This window comes from Ovis aries, chromosome 13 (assembly GCF_016772045.2).
Source record: "Ovis aries strain OAR_USU_Benz2616 breed Rambouillet chromosome 13, ARS-UI_Ramb_v3.0, whole genome shotgun sequence".
Classification (NCBI taxonomy): Eukaryota; Metazoa; Chordata; class Mammalia; order Artiodactyla; family Bovidae; genus Ovis; species Ovis aries.
This window is the reverse complement of record NC_056066.1, coordinates 2,074,456-2,087,881: the sequence shown is the minus strand read 5'-3', so window position 1 is coordinate 2,087,881 and position 13,426 is coordinate 2,074,456. Positions and strand designations below refer to the sequence as shown.

Below are 13,426 nucleotides of genomic sequence, written 5' to 3'. Positions count from 1 at the left end.
GTTCCTGTGTGTGTGTGTGTGGGGGGGTTCTTTACCCGTTTAATATCTGCTGACAGATATTTAGGTTGTTTCCGTATCTTGACTACCGTGAGTAACGCTGCAAAAAACACAGAAATGCAGGTCTCTCCTTAAGACACCGATTTCATTGTTTAAAACTGCAGTATAAACTGTAGATTGCCTTTGTATTCCATTCCATTCTTCCTTAGTCAGGGAGACCAGAAATCTAAACATTAAATTTCTAACACTTCTTTGCAGCTGGGTTCCAACTAGAAGTAAAACCAATTAGAAGCACTCTAATTAAATATCTGAAAGCCGGTGGCCATCTTCCTGCTGCTACAGCTCCTGGCAAGCAAGGTCTGAAAGATACAGGTTTTACAGGACGTGTGGCAGCAACTGGAACAGTGGCATGATTTTGAACTCACAAGTCCAGGGATGGACACACATTTCTCATTCTTCAGTCTTCCATGCTATTTTGTAAGCACCCGATCCCCTCTATTAAATCTTTTCTGCTTGAAACACCTAGAGTGGTTTGCCTTTTCTGCCCTGATCTTTGTTAAAAGTCAGTTTATTTATAAAATAGTCCCATGTCAGGGTCCTTAAAGATGATATTATTTAGAAAGTGAAAGTGAAGTCGCTCAGTCATGCCCGACTCTTAGCAACCCCATGGACTGCAGCCTACCAGGCTCCTCTGTCCATGGGATTTGCCAGGCAAGAGTACTGGAGTGGGTTGCCATTGCCTTCTCCAGGGGATCTTCCTGACCCAGAGATTGAAGCCAGGTCTCCTGCATTGGAGGCAGACGCTTTAACCTCTGAGCCACCAAAGGTCCCGTTAAATTCAGCAGTCCATGGCCAAAGAAAAGCTACCACTGTTTTTTAGAGTTTTCAGTGTCACTCAGCACTGTCTGACTGTGTTGGAATGATGATATATGTTAAGCAAATTATCTCTCTGAGGTGACAACTCCAGGTTGATCATCTCATAGTTTCGAATCTGGCAGAAGAAAGATTCTGCTTTCTGAGTAGCTCAAATAATGTCTCAGAATTGAGCTTAATCCTGACTGGTCAGATCTGAGTATTCTGTCCATTCCAACCCTAGCCATCACAGCCATCACCGACAAAGGAAGACGGAACGTAAGACCTTTGACCTTCTGACAACTGTTGGCATCTCCCTCACAGGTTGTCTACTGTTCATTACTTGTGGGTTTTTCATGCACCTTTCCTTCCCTGTTAACAACATTAGTCAAGCCTAAAATGAGTACCAGACTTGTTTAAAGACAAACTCCTCATGAGGCTTGGCAAACATAGCCAAAGTATGAGGAATAAGTCTAAGGTTTAGATGCCTAGGGACTGCGTTACCTGCATTGTTACACCTCTAGGGAAGCAATGTGAGGAAATTTAATGTGCTTACCCACTTTGCTCAAGCACTAGAACAAGCACAGCGTATTAGACAAGATGTGTGATGACAAGTTCAAAGGAAACGCAACCATGAGGATAAGGGTCATGGACGCATGGTAGGAACTATACATGCACCCAAGATGCAGCATACATTTGCATTTGTGTTTTGGGCTCCAGAGGAGTAAAAAGGGTTGGCTTGAGCTAATTAGGTGGTTTCTTTCTCTCTAGTGCAGGAACTGCTTATGGCAGTGGCTTCTGGTTATCCTTGTCCCTTAACACCATCCCCTTCTATTGATGAGGATCCTAATCATGTTCATCTTGAGGCCCTCTCTCTCCTCCTCCCAGTTCCTCAGTTCCAGAAGTGATTCTGATTCCAGAAGTGGAGCCTGTGACCCGGGCTGTGATGTCCCATAGTGAGGGATGGAATGCACTTGGCTCAGGAATGGAGAGAATATAGGATTTGACCAAACGAGATTAACAAGTTCATTCCTAATATACGTGACATATTTGATATCTGATATATCTGAGATCCCTGGGAAGTAGGGTCTTTCTACTGCTAGGTTTCAAGATATGGGCTATCGGCCGAGAGCTTATCAATGACTAACACGTGAAGTCAGAACCATCCAAACACAGGAGCAAGCACATCAGAGGGTCAGAAGGGAGTCGAGCTTAGCATAATCAGACTCATGAGACCCTGGAATCAGCTGTATCCAGCTATGTGAAATAAAAGCTATCTTTTCCTTGCCTAAAACTCCTAAAGTCAACATATTAATTTTATTTGCTGGTTTGTTTCACTGATTTTTGCCATCCAAAGAACCTTTACTGAAACATTAACCATCAGCCCCAAATATATATTTTTGTGTATATTTTCATGTTTCTAAAGCAGAGTTTCTTTAGCTTTCAATGAGACTCTCAAATGAGTTGTAACTCCCCCAAAACTCAAGAATTGCTGCTCTAGAGAAAAGCAGCCCCTCAAAAATAGACTAAAAATTGCCCTTTTATGGCATATTCTTATTTTTAGCAAAAGCAACTTGACCAATTTCTACTTCTAAAGAGAAAAATTAGATACGGAGTAGTCACTGAAAAGAAGAAGAGTATTTAACTATGGCAGGTCAGGTTTTAAGATCTTTAGAACTGTAATTTTTAGCACCATCTTAAATCATATAAAACACTCTCAATGGCACACAAAAGTATATGAGGATGATTTAAGTTACAAATAGAGATAATGCCATCGCTGATAAAATAACCAACAATGAAATGTTTTATTGGAGAAATATTTAATGAAATGGTCATTTTAATGTAGTTTTCATTTCATAGTTTGGAAGCCAGTAAAATCTTTTCAGAATTCATATATTTTCGGAGAAGGCTGAAAATGTTCTAGAACCTAGGAGCTATGACTAGAGTGCCTAAAGGAAAAAAAATGATTTAAAATTTATTTTTCAAAGCTGCCGCATAAGAATATGCACTCAGCAAGCTGGGCTCCATCTCCATCTATGTTATACTCAACCTGTCATGTCCTGAGTGTGAAATTTCAGCTTTCCTCAGCCCAAAGGTAAGCAAGGCGGCTGCTTCTTTATTGTTAATGTAGGAAGTTCTACTGCTGGAATCGGTGCATTCTTAATGAATTCCACTGCTTTAAAAGGAAACTCTGTAATTTAATGCCAATCTTCTAATTTATAATTTTTCCTCTTTAATGTAAATCTTCAAGCTTACCATTTGATTGAAACAGATATAGCAATGAGGCAAAGCAATACAAAATGAAATAAAACAAAAAACAAATCAATACTCTGCCCATCTTCTCTCTTAGAAAAGAGGGCCAGATATCAGAAAACTAAGCTTAAAAGATGTCTCCAGTAATACAGGAATCTAGATTGAGATGCCAGCTTTAAAAGAAAAAAAGGAAGAAAGAAGAGAAAGTGCTAAGTAACTTTCTTCAAGGACAAATAGGAAATAAAGGTTTAAATGCCTCAAAATACAATGAACACACGTACCGATTGTTAAACTGAAATAAGTGCAGAGAAAACTTAATGGAAAAACTTTTTACCTACAGATGTGTGAATTAATATTTTGCAGGAAAGGGAAAGCTGGCACTATGGTTTTAACAGCTTTATCTAGAACAGTGCTTCTCAGGCTTTAACCTGCAAATGAATTATCAGATTTTCTTCAGAAAACAAAAAAAGCAAATTCTGATTCAGTGTGTCCAGTGTAGGAGCGGAGATTCTGCAACACTCACAAATGACCAGGGCATAAAGATGCTGACAGTGAGGAGATGATGCTTTGCCTAGCAAGGCTCTAGATTTCAATAGTCTTTTATGAATTCCCCTTCAATTTGAACCAGGTTGCCAATACATGTATCATCGTATTTTTAAACAGTGTTAAAAGTTCACACATAGTGGTGATTTCCATTCACTATGGATAAAAACAACAACAACAAAAAAAACACTTCTCAAATTTTTTCTTCCAAGTACTGTTTTTGGAACAGTGGTCTTCACTCGCAAAGTTTCAGTTTTAGCAAGTCTGAGGCAGGGCTCAAGACTCTGTATTTCTAACAGGTGCCCAGATGATGGAGATGCTGCTGGCCCAGAGGCCATGCTTGCTGCTTCACTACTTTAGTGAAACCATCAAGAGTCCTGCTGGCAATACCTTTAAGAACTGATGCAAACAGATAATGTCTAGTATCATAGATTTGTGAAGCACTGGAAATTCAGAAGACCTAAGATAAATCATTCTCAAGGCCCTCATTTAAGAGGCAAAAAGCTTGGGTACTGAGAGAGACTGAGTGTCTTATCTGCAGCCACAGAACTGGTTAGAGCAGCAAAATAAGGCTCAGAACTCCAATATTTTGTTATTACCCACAGAGTCTTGTTCTTATACTACATTATCTTTTCGTTTTCATCTTTTTCATAATATGCTTGAATCACTTACGATGGATCCCTAACGGACCCAACAGTGAACACATTTCAATTCTTCTAGTCACTCTCTTTTAAAAATAATCTCTAAGAAAGTGTTTTTAAATATGGCCCAAGGGCCTCTTCTATTGGAATCTCAACAAGGCTTGGCTTGCTTAAAGATTCAGATTCTTAAAGCTGTTTGCAAACTACTGAATTTGATTCTCTTGGGTTGGTACCTGGGAATCTGCATTTCCATAAGCATATCTGCAAACACTCTGCCATGGGACTGTTTGATAAACAGGTCCATAAGATGACGATCCAACCTTAACTCAACCTTGGACACGTCTCTTTGGAGGAGAGGGTTTAAAGATCTCCATGGCCAGGTTGCATGCAATTACACTGGAATCTCTGGAGGTGCAGCTCAGGCATCAGTGGTTGTCAACAAGTACTTCCATATTTCTATCCAATACAAGGATGCTAAACCTCCAGACAAAATGATACATTGTTTTAATGAATACAGGAATTTGGTCACCTGGAATACCAAAGGTATTATAGAGCAGCTGGCTTCAACAATCCCAGCCAATTCAGTAATCCCAAATGCTCATACTCCAACAAATTAAGCTCTGAATGAAAGTTCGGAATTGCTGTCTGCAGGGCCTACTGAGGTGGGGCTTCCTGTTTGCCTGGAAGAACTAGAAATTCTTGTTATTTCCATCTGGCCACTTCTGGCAGTTTACAAAGCAAGGATTTTTACAAGAAAAAATTTTAATGGTTTTTCCGGTTAGGTTACTAAATAACAAATGCTTCCCTGCAAATGAGCAGTGTGACTTAACAGTAATGGCAGGTTATAGTGACCTATACCAGTTCCCAGGATTCTTTTAAGGAGTAAACAAGAGAAACTGCAGGAAAATAGAATTCCTGTAAAGGAAAATGTCTGAAATTCCTCTTTTTAGACTTCAAAGTAAAAAATGCCACTGGTGTGGATTTATGAATTGCTGTCATAGATGCTCTACCTGGTGAGTTTCTTTCTAGTGTCTGTATTCTAAGCAAGCAATCTATTAATAGTAATATCTCCATAATCAAAAGTTGTCCATTTAGCTCACAAAGAGCTTAAAAAAGACACCAATCTAGGGACTTTAAAAACTTGCAGAACTGGACACAGAAACAGGTAGAGTAGTGATTTAATATATGTGACATTTATTAACTTCAAAATAATGACTACCTAATTAAAAGTTGCCTTGCGGATACTTCTGTGTTGGCGGTGATTTTGACATCCTTATCGCTTGTTGCTTTCCTTTTTCCATCCCACAGATCACCTCTCAGCACTGAAACAGAGCGTCATACATTATGGCTCCCACATCAGACACAGCACCTCTCCATCCCTGTCCTGAACCCTGAATTTCCAGTGGAAAAGGACTCAAAAGGAAGCAAGGATGAGGGCAGGGGAAGGCTCTCGGCTGAAGTTCAAACAAAACAATTTGACCCCTGCCTAGTACCTGTCAACATGCCAGCTCAACAGCCCTAACCTGTGTCTGGTTCCTAACTTGTTCCTCTGGCTAATCGGCACTTCTCAGATATTAATGTCCTGTGATTATCGAGAAATCTTGTGAACTGCCAGATGCTGATTCAGTAGGTCTAGGGCAGGACCTCAGAGCCTGCATTTCTAAGTTCCCAGATGATACTCTTGCTGCATGCAGGCCCATGGGCCACACTTTCAAGTGAACAGAACAATAAATAGATACTATTTTTGGTGGAAAAGTAAACAGTGATGGTGAAAAGCTATGTCCCTCGTGCCACACCTACTAAGGTGTGCGTGGTTGTGGTCAATTTTGGAGAAGCCATCCAGCCCACAGTTTCTTCGAGAATTATTATCAGACGCTTAACCACAGAGTATCAGTGGCACCATACATGTGTTGGGACCCAACTCCTGGCCAGAGCTGATTGCACCAAGGATGGGCATGTGCTCAATGCAGAGCCAATCAGCTTCTTCCTCTTCTGAGAGTTTGAGATGAGACTTGAGGGAGACCAGTCGTGCCTTGCTTCAGCTAGGTGACGTAGACATCTAGAATCATCATTGTACCTCATGTGGAAAGACAAACGGGAACACACAAAAACAGCACTGGAGAAGAGATGAGAGCGCCTGAAAATCAACTGCTGTCTGGATTCTCAAAAGCTTTTCGCTCAGGTTATCAGATCCTTCCCTTCTCACCATGGGATCCTTAAAAACAGCCCTGAAATATTTCATAAATTCCCCCTATTCTTGCTTAAAATAGCTTGACAGGGAGCCAACAAATTCTAATGCAAAAGGAAGGTTGTTTTACTTTTCATCAGAGAAGATAACTGTCTCAGAGGTCAGGATATTAGAGGAATAAATAGTTCATGTTCATATCCAGCAGTGGTGGGCAACTTCCTGGGGATACCTGTGAACAATCCCGTGATCTTCTATGAGTTATTTCAAAGGAGCCTTTATTTCCTCTTGAAATGTCACACAATGCCAACTCCTAAAGCTCTTCTAATAATGAAGGTTCTGTTTACTTCAGTCTCTGTCTTTCCTTCCCATTTCTTTCATCCTTACTATCCTTACATGGCATCCAAACAGAAACCCTACCTGTTCTCCCCTGACCCCTCCCACCCCACTCACAGGAGACAGATGGCTGGCCCGCAGGAGGCACAGGAAGGTGGAAGCTATGACTTCCATGAATTCCTCTCTCCACTCTCTCTTTCCATGATTACCTGTCTGATCCTCCCATCTTGCCTTATCACATTCTTCCTTATTATAATCCTTATAAATAAATGTCTCTGATCTTCCACTTAAACAAAACAAAACAAAACAAAACAAAACTAGTGGTTCTCCTTAAACGGGACCAGCTCCTGGATTTCTATCTACTATAAGACAACTCCTTCCCCCACCCACCCAACCCCATTCTTCCACCTGACATCAGAAGATATAATTCCACATCCCCCCTACCTTTCCATAATCACCAACACATCCCATCTTTTGTGACATGTATTAAACTTGGTACAGTCAAAGATAAACAGCCTGGAGGAGGTGATCCTTTAACTTTCTGCCTCCTTGAGACAGAAACAGAATCTAAATTCTTTTTGTCCTAAAATGCAAGATTATAGCTCCTTGTCACTCCAGTACTCTTGCCAGGAAAATCCATCGACAAAGGAGTCTGGTAGGCTGCAGTCCATGGGGTCGCTAAGAGTAGACACGACTGAGCGACTTTACTTTCACTTTTTACTGTCATGAGTTGGAGAAGGAAATGGCAACCCACTCCAGTGTCCTTGCCTGGAGAATCCCAGGGACAGGGGAGCCTGGTGGGCTTCCATCTATGAGGTCGCACAGAGTCGGACACGACTGAAGCGACTTAGCAGCAGCAGCAGCAGCAGTTTGCATTAATGAAGTTTCCACTTTTTCACCTATTGGAGGGTATAGAAGTGCACAATCACCTGTTTCCATTCAAGATATATCCTTGGACATACCTTCCACACCACAAGGAAAGCTTCTGTTCACAATGCAGATTTAAAAATTGCTATTAATTATAACAAGGTAAACATTTCATTATCTTTTCTCTTTTGGTATCAAATACACACTAAAACTCCCCTAGAAGGATAAATATGTTCAATCCCAATCCCAATAAAAAGGCCAAATATTCATTTCCAATTGCAAATCATAAAACACTTCTCATTCATTTCTCTAAAATGATCTATTCCAAAGTTATTACAACCATGCCTACTCAGCTGGTAAAGAATCTGCCCGCAATGCAGAAGACCTGGGTTTGCTCCCTGGGATGGGGAGATCCCACGGAGAAGGGAAAGGCTACTCACTCCAGTATTCTGACCTGGAGAACTCCATGGACTATACAGTCCATGGGGTCACAAAGAGTCGGACACAACTGACCAGCTTTCACTTTCACTTTCGCTATGAAGAATATTCAATGCTATGAAAAAGCGCTATAAATATAATGGCTTTCTGGGGGCAATAATACAGAAGACATACCCATATTATGCCCCAAATTTTAAAGTGTAGGTTATGAGTATGTCTGGAAATGCTAGAATTACCATAATAAAATATGTATTAGTATGGTTATGCCTGGATAATAGGATGAAAGAAATGAACTAGTTCACTTCTTCTTTGTAATTTTATGAATTATACAAATCTTTCCAGGGAATTCCCTCACGGCCCAGTAAGTAGAACTCAGTGCTTTCACTGCAGTGGCCTGGGTTCAATCCCTGCTTGTGGAACTAAGATCCCACCAGCTGTGCGGTATCAACCCCGTCCCCCAAAAAAGATTCTTTTCAATGCTCATGAGCATGTGTAATTAGAGAAAAAGTCAACATTACCTATATATACATGGTCCACATTCAGCAAATTAAAATGATTAAGAGGATTTATGCATCCCTTTTGTTTTGGCTATCCTGCTAGAAGCACAGTTCTCTACAATAATGTGATTTGCTCACATGCTTCATAAATTCTGTGTTGGAAATAAAGCTCACTGGATGAAGACTGCTGTGTTCCTTTCAAGTGCCTCAGACTGAAAGGATGAGATAAGGAATCAGCCTTTAGGGAGGGTTGGTGTGAAAGTGATAACACTTGCCTCTTAGACTAATATACTTGGAGTAGAAGAGAAGAAAAATGATGGCTCTAATACTTTTGGTATAACTTAGCCTTTTTTTTAAAAAAAATCTCTAAACATGTTGCTTCCTACCTTCTAAGGCAAAGTGTTCTACTCTAGGAAAGCCCTGACTGTTTAAACATAATTAAGTCTCAATTTCTTCAAGCATTTTCATGTGGAAAAATACATAAAATGATCAAATCTAAGTAAATAAAACCATAATTCCATGATCATCCTTCTCTGAAAATGTATCAAATAAGAAAATGCTCTTCGAATCAGACTTATGAGAGATAAGCAATGTTACCAGCTACTGACTATGGCGATTACTATGAACTGTGGTGTTGGAGAAAACTCTTGACAGTCCCTTGGACTGGAAGGTGATCCAACCAGTCCATCCTAAAGGAAACTAGTCCTGAATATTCACTGGAAGGACTGGTGCTGAAGCTGAAACTCCAATACCTTGGCCACCTGATGCAAACAACTTAGATCACTAGAAAATACCCTGAAGCTGGGAAAGATTGAAGGCGGAAGGAGAAGGGGACGACAGAGGATGAGATGGTTGGATGGCATCACCGACTCGATGGACATGAGTTTGAGCAAGCTCCAGGAGTGGTGATGGACAGGGAGGCCTGGTGTGCTGCAGTCCATGGGGTCGCAAAGAGTCAAGACACGACTGAGCGACTGAACTGAACTGAATTTTAGAAATAATATATTATTTAATTAAATGCACTAAAAATATTATCAATTCAACATGTAATGCTGTAATACTAAAGTTACTAAGGAATTTTTACACTTGTTTTTTTCATACTAAACCTTTGGAATCTGAGGCGTATTTTCCTTGTTGTGGTTGTTTAATCACTAAGTCGTGTCTGACTGTTTTATGACCACATGGACTGCAGTAGCCTGCCAGGCTCCTCTGTCCATGGGATTTTCCAGGCAAGAGGCAGGTTGCCATTTCCTTCCCCAGGGAATCTTCCCAACCCAGGGATCAAGCCTGCATCTCCTGCATTGGCAAATGGATTCTTTATCATGGGGAGATTCCCAGAGAAGCCTCAGGCTTTCCATGTAGCACATTTCAATTTGGATGAGCCACATTTCTGTGGCTCCACATGGCTTCATAATTCCACATGGCCAGTAGCTACTGAATTAGAAAGTGTACTTCCAGATAACATGCTCAAACCCCTATTTCTTGATTTGTAAACTGAAAAATTCTCATTTGACTCCATGGTATGCCATTCTCTTTTTTCCTTCTCTTCACTGCCACTAATATTACATAATACTTCTTTTCAATTAATCTGTAGACAGCCTAAACCTCCATTACTTCACCAAACAGAGACAGTCTTATCTCCCTCTCTCCATAAAATGAGAGATTAGGGTCCTTCTGCTTCCTTCACCTCTTTCCCTGTCCACCTCTCAAGTTCTCTCTAACAAACTGCTGCTGCTGCTAAGCTGCTTCCGTCGTGTCTGACAATGTGCGACCCCAGAGACGGCAGCCCACCAGGCTCCCCCGTCCCTGGGATTTTCCAGGCAAGAACACTGGAGTGGGTTGCCATTGCCTTCTCCAATGCATGAAAGTGAAAAGTGAAAGTGAAGTCGCTCAGTCGTGTCCGACTCCTAGCGACCCCATGGACTGCAGCCCACCAGGCCCCTCCATTCATGGGATTTTCCAGGCAAGAGTACTGGAGTGGGGTGCCATTGCCTTCTCCACTCTAACAAACTAGTAAACCATTATGAATGGTTTGCTCATTAAGACCATGTTCTGTACTATAACTTTTTTACACACTAACTTTTGTAAATTGCAAAATAAGTCACACTTATAATGTGAAAATTATAAGATAGCTATTCTTTGCACAAACAAGTTGTGTGTGTGAAGGGAGAGACAGTCATATAACCTGTGCTGCTCCAAGGACCAGAGTAAAGAAAACGGAGATGAGAAGGGCCTGACTGACAGCCGCCATCTTTTTACCAGAGAACATGCAGATTTACCACATTTTCTGTTATAGAAATTTCGTTTTGCCTTTAGAGCTTCCTTTCAATAAAAACCCTATTCTGATTTTGACAGCTTTTTTTTTCTTTTAAAGATTTGCCAAAGAGTTACTATCTTGAGGGATTTTTGTTTTTGGTTTGTTTTTTAAATTATTTAATTTTTTAATTTGGCTATGCCAGGTCTTAGTCACGCCAATCAAACTCTTAGCTGCAGCATATGGGATCTGGTTCCCTGACCAGGTATCAAACCCAGATCCCCGCACTGGGACTTTGGGGTTTTAGCCACTGGACTAGGGAAGTCTCTTTTTTGTGATATTATTTCAATTTTTTAGTTTACCCGCCTGTCCTTGGAACCCACATTTCTTTTATTTTGCTGCATTGGTTTTTTTTAGGAGTGACCTGGGGGTGATCAGATGTTCTCGCTCTTACTTGTCTTAAAACGCTTTTATTTTCCCTTCACAATAAATTTTCAGTTTAGTTGGGAACAGAATCAAAATAATTTCCCTCCAAACTAGGACTGCATCATTCTCTTGTCCTCTAGAAAGCATCTCTGTGGTCAATTCTCTATCCCACTTCCATTTCTGGAATCTTTCAGCAGCCTCTCTTTCTCCTTGGTGTTATGAAATATCATGAAGGTGTGTTTAGTTACTGATCCATTCATATTCTTCTTCTTATTCATCCTACTTTGCTCTCAGAGGCAGTTGCCTGAAGATTTGGAAAATTTTGTATGTATGTGCATGTATATAAATGTACTTATGTGTGTGTATTTTTAATTATTTCCTCCACTTTTTTTTTCAATTTTCTCTTTCCAGATCCTCTATTAGAAGATGTAGCAATCACTGGATTGACCCTCTGATGTCTCAATTTTTCAATCATATTTTCTCTGTTTTTTGGCTCTGTTTTGCTGGAAGGTTCTCTATCCTTTCACTATACTATTATTTTTTAAGTCAACATTTACACTTTGATTTCCAAGAATCCCTTCTGCTCTGAATCATTCCTCTCCTATAGGAGTCTGTTCTTAACTATCCCTGAGGATAAAATTTGGAATGATTTTAATGATTTATCTCTTCTCTTATTATTTTGTGTGTGTGTGTGTGTGGTGTAGCTGGTAGATTGGTTCATACTGATCCTTTTCTTTTAGCTTTTTGTTTTTCTTCACTATCTGTTGACTAAAGTTTGCTTGATCATGTTCATGAATGATCTGGATGCTAAACAGAAATCCAGATTCAAACAGTTAGCTACATGGCTTCATTTCTCCTCATCAAAATGCAGACCATTCCATTTCTGATCACTCCTTAAATAGTTTTTGGCAGTGTCTCAGTTGTGTATTCCCTAAGAACCAGAAACCATCTGGGTTAAAAACTGAGTTTCCTTGCTGCAGTTTTCAAAAGTATAGCAGATAAGGGTCCGATGGGCATTATTTTGGGGTCAGGCTTTATATGACAGACCGAAGTTCACAGTTATAACTTAGTTATAATGGCTACATTGAAACAGATTCTAGAATTAATTCAGTGTTACAGAACTTAGAAGAAAAACTAATTTCACTTATATGTAAGGTTTAAACAAATCAATAAATGAATCTTCATTTTCATACTTTTCTTACTTGTACCATTTTAGGATAGCCCACTAAGGCAAAATTTTAAATTGTATGAGTATCTCTTTTCTTATTACAATAGCTTAATGCCCCCCATCCAAAAGAACAAGAGCTCTGTGTCCAGAAAGACAACAAATATCATCTCAGAGGGGAGGGTAAAGATCCTAAGACATACAAGTCAGAATTAAAATGGTCCATATGTCCCTATCTAATTGCTTTTCTCTCAAAAACGGTAGCAGAGCCATAGTTAAGAAAGTTACTGAGTGACCGTGCTCTCTTAAAGTATCAATTGCCTTCTACTGATTTCAGTCTCAGTTTTCCTCATACTTTGCAAACTCATATACTAACAAAATCCTCCACTACTAAAATCCTCAGGACAGTTTATTTCTGAAGAAATACATTCTCAAGTGGTTATACATGCATATTACAGAACAATTACATTTAAAAATATGAATCAAGTTATTTAATTCTTCAACTCAGATGGAAAACATTGATAACACTGGTGATACTTAGAAAGATATGTTGCCCAGGAAAGAAGACTATAAAATATTAAATATCTGTAATGAAATGTAATAGCTACCAAAACAAGCCCAGATGCCTCAGCAGATGGTGCAACTTGTCCAACCAACGTCTTTTTCCTGAATTCGGTCAGTAATGAACATGAACCCAACTAAAGACATTGGCTTCCTGAGGCTTCCTTACAAGTAAGTAGTGGTAGCTTTGTCACCTTGTCTAGTCCAGTGAGAGACTAAATGTTGACATATGGGGAGCACGTGTCTTCTTTTCTAAAACAGATGCAATATTGCCCACTTTTTTTATTTTTTTGCTATCTGCTGGGAGTATGTATGTAACACCTGGAGGTGGAGCACCCATTTTGCAACCATGAGACAATGATAATCAGGATGAAGCTTATCAACTAAGGGTGGTGGAGACCGAATATAGAG

The 13,426-nt window shown here is 39.9% G+C and overlaps 1 protein-coding gene across 42 annotated transcripts in view; it reads right to left on the bottom strand.

Moving 5' to 3' along the window:
- The window catches only part of PLCB4 (phospholipase C beta 4), a 474,866-nt gene that overhangs the window by 235,470 nt on the left and 225,970 nt on the right, over positions 1 to 13,426 (bottom strand). The window lies entirely within an intron of this gene.